Source organism: Capsicum annuum, unplaced genomic scaffold (assembly GCF_002878395.1).
Source record: "Capsicum annuum cultivar UCD-10X-F1 unplaced genomic scaffold, UCD10Xv1.1 ctg3303, whole genome shotgun sequence".
Taxonomy (NCBI): domain Eukaryota; kingdom Viridiplantae; phylum Streptophyta; class Magnoliopsida; order Solanales; family Solanaceae; genus Capsicum; species Capsicum annuum.
The window spans coordinates 85,241-89,302 of record NW_025839783.1 but is presented as its reverse complement, the minus strand read 5'-3'; the positions used below and the strand labels follow the sequence as shown (position 1 = coordinate 89,302).

The following is a 4,062-nucleotide window of genomic DNA, read 5'->3' as shown; positions in this document are numbered from 1 at the left end:
TTATTAAAATCTTCTGATACTTCCGTTATACCATCTTGATGAAGTCACCTACATAAGGAAAAAGTTTTATTGTTCATAATTCTGCATGTTTCTTTTTGCTAATAACCAGGACAAGTCATGGCACGTTCGACACATGGTTTCTAATTAGTTGTACGAATTCTATCGGATTCCTAGTCCTAAGCTTGCTATTCAGCATATTCTAAGCTAAACTTGACAACATACTACTTTTTTTAAAAAAAAAAAATAATAAAAAGTTACAATTTATATAAATTATAACTTTTTATTACAATACACTAGTTTTATATTTATTTTTTTTGTGTAAAACGTAAGAATTTCTTACGTTGTACAAAATATTTTATAAAACGTAAGAAATTCTTACGTTTTACAAAAAAAAAATTACTATAGATTTTCGTTAAAGCACCGTTAGAAAAACAGGTAAAATACAATAAATTATTACGTTTAGCTTATTTTGGTAACTTATTGGAGAGGTAACTTATTTTGGTCACTTTATCCATATCTTGGCTTATTTTGGTTTCGAGTTTGTAAAGATATTTTATTGCTTAAAAGTTAAGGATGACCTAAATAAGATCCTTTTCAATGGGGGAGGTGGTATCGATTTTTAGAGTACAAAAGTTGTCATGACCAATAAATGATTGCCACCCGTCCAATGTCGTTGGGGAGCAATGTGTCCACTAGCGTGTGTCAACGCGGCTCTGTCGAGGGCAACTGGTGTTTTCTAGAATCCTTGACATATTGTCCTTTCATTTGTACATTAGTATGTACTCACCATCCCTAGCTAGTCTCAAACGCCCTCACCTTTCACTCAAGTGTACGCTCCAGCGCATTGATATCGTCTCCGAGATGGTGCCATTATGAGCCGACTTCACTCACCTGGCAAAAAATGACTCAATCGGACCAATCAACCCAAACACACCCTATGCCAGTTTTACTACATACAAATAGTCCCTCAATCTTACGGGTGCAACATTCATTGCGGTTGGAAGACAGAACAAATTTCTAAAGCGCCTTCTACATTTCATCTCCCCGATTCATTCCTTTTTTATGAAATATCACATTATTTGAACCTTTAAAGCTTCCACCTTTCAAGTGATGTCTCTCCTTTTTACACGCGTACTTCAGAGATAAGGCGATGTTTTCCTTGGGGATTGTACTGATCGTGACGTTTCATAATTGAGTTACAATTCGTCTCTCTTTATGGTGCCTGCACATATCAAATGTATTTATCAAAAACTTCCTACTTACCTTTTTTTCCTTCTATCAGACCTTCTCTCAAAAAAGAAAAATTCTCCAGGACGCTCCTAACTATAATTTACCCCCCTCACATATTGCTGTCATGTCTCACTCTTTAAGTTCTCATCTTCTTCCTTCAACTTCAAATAGTTTGTCTAGTGTCCAAAAAGATGGCGGGTTCCCTTTTGACTCCACTATGGAGAAAATACCACTAATGATTTTGAGGCTCCTTTAAGAAAGAAAAGGATACCAGGACCGTTGAGGGGATTTCTTTTGTGGTTTATTTGTCATATATCTACTCTGTTCGTTCGACGTACTGATGGTCCCCTAATTTCAATACTAAAGTTCCTTATATCATGGAGAGGGTCGCTACCCATAGACCTGACTTTATTTTCATGTACACGTTGTCGTTTTTCTTGGGATTGGGTGATCCCATAGATGACGGTTTCATTTCATTTGGCCCCACTTTCCAGCTAAGCTTGGGGCAACTTAGTTCTTGCCTATAGAAATTTGTTGCCTGCCTCATGATCCTGGCTAACTTATCTGGCGCGTAGTTCACATTCGCGAACCTCATCTTGCTTTTTCTTCGAGGTTAACTCGAGAGGGTTTAGTAGAACCAGAGCCCACAACCCATGTCCATTCTAGGCTACTTGAGCGACTCCCCAGAAGTTTTGTGGTCGTTTCTACTGAGGAGTTGCCTGGAGTGACAATCACTTTTACTTGGAATGTGGCCTTTAAGTTCGTCACCTCACATTTCTTCAATTATTATTCATTAATGTTCGCTTCACTCACCTAGCCTTATATCTTTCTAGTGGCGTCCACCAACGAATGTAATCCTTACTCTAACTGGGACTTTCAGAGAACGGGTCTCGAGGATCTTATCGTTGGGAAGAACGTGAAATTGGTCCACCTTATTCCTCTTTTCATAACTTGGCTTGCTTTCTCGATATTCTCAATCATAGTTAGGGATTTTTCCTCCTTTTATCTTCTTTTATTTTTATTTAACTCGTTCTTATCTTTCATTTCTTTCGCAAGTCCTATATTAAAAGAGGATCTGATTGTGTTCTCGTCAATCATTTAAATTCTCCCGTACTTGAGAGACCCCATGCCCTACCCACGCCTTAGCTTTCGGAGGTGATCCTGATCACCCGAGCGACTACTAGTATAGTAAAATGCTTCCGAGGTCCAATCAGAGTTCTTACCCTTTGATAGGGAAATGATCAGCCACAGAGTGGTGATGATATATGACTCAGATGAGGTACATTCTGAGCCTCCCAAGATTCAAATGGACGATCCGTGCTAGGGGAACTTTAATTCATCCTAAGGATGCATCCGTTATTGGTCCAAAGACTATTTAGGGTCTTCCCCCATTCTCTTGCATCGTTCGCCCAGTGGGAGCCTCACTTCAGAAACCGTTCTAGCCTAGGACCCCATACTTTCGTGAATGACCCAGACATGTTTACCGGTTATTTTTTAGATCCAATGGGTGAGCCATTAATATCTTAGAAAGTTTGTCTGTCCATTCCCTCAGATGTAAATTTCTTGTCTAGGCCGGCCCGAGTACCCAATCATTGGTCTCTCCTGGTGATAAAAGAAGTTAGATGTTGTTCCAGTTGAATGCCTAGCAATCGAGAGTGTCCATGCCTCAGCGCAGGTAAACAAACTTTTCTTCTTCAATTTTATGTAACAATTGCCCCTTCTTATATTGTTCCACATTTTCCCACATTCTAGGACAACTTCTTGGCTGTGGATAACCTGCAATTGCAGCAAAAAGAATGGAGTACAATGGAGACGTGTTGTACTATGCTATAGATTTGAGGCCTACTAAGTGACCAACCCTAGTTGGTTGAGTCCCTTTTACACACTAATTCTGAGGTTGATGCCCTCAAGCTATAGATTGAAGATGTTAAACAAGAGAGGGAGACCTTTCAGAAGATGGCCCAGTAAAGGCGTGTCGACATTGAGAGATTGGATCAGGAGCGTACAGTGCATTTTGGATGATTGGGGGCTACTTTATTGATAGGGCGAGTTACAAGTAGAGCTTCATAGGGAACTCTAAGGATCCTCCCCCAATCCTTCGAACGAGGTTGGTCTGTTACATCCTATCGAGGTGCTGGATTATTTTGAGCTTCATCGGCTTTGGAAGAAGATTTGCTTGCACATGACCGCAACTCAAATGGCAGGATCTTTCCATTAATGGGCTTCTCGTATACTCCTCGCATGATAGTACTCATTTCAAAACTACCCTTTCTGGAGTCATGGCCTACTTCCCTGCAAAGTAAAACACAAAAGAAAACTGGAAAGAAAGAAAAAGCTAAAAATCCACACAGTTGCTTTGGCCCCATTGTGGGCGCCAAACTATTTACCATTTTTTTTGTACAATTGAAATTGTTCATGAGTCAAGAGCACGTGTGTAAGACCCTGCAAAGTTTCCTCGTAGTCTAAGCCTTTAGAGCACCTTATTTCACCTTTAAAAGATTAAGAAATGACTTCCAAAGTGATTAGTGTTTAAACCATATTGAATTTTCCTAATTTTGACTTTATATCACATGGGAAATTGAATTATCTTTTCAACGATACCCATTTCATCAAAATTCGATGTTGGGGTAGAAAGTTATGGCCGAATTACAGAAAGCAGTCTGAACCGCCCAGGTGTGATGGAAAGGGCCGACGGACTGTCGAGCTAGCGATGGGCCGTCGCCCAAACCGTCACAGCGGAGGTAGTGAGTCCATCTTCTGGCCAGGTGCGACGAAATGGCCGACGGACCGTCAAGCTAGCAACGGACCATCGCCCAAGCCGTCGCAACTAAG

The 4,062-nt window shown here is 40.3% G+C and overlaps 1 long non-coding RNA gene across 1 annotated transcript; it reads left to right on the top strand.

Moving 5' to 3' along the window:
* The first annotated feature begins 577 nt into the window (after nucleotides 1-577).
* LOC124891267 lies at nucleotides 578-3,718 on the top strand. The gene is made up of 2 exons (XR_007049606.1): nucleotides 578-2,905; nucleotides 2,983-3,718. It is a non-coding gene; the product is annotated as an uncharacterized LOC124891267 (long non-coding RNA).
* Nucleotides 3,719-4,062: the final 344 nt, after the last annotated feature.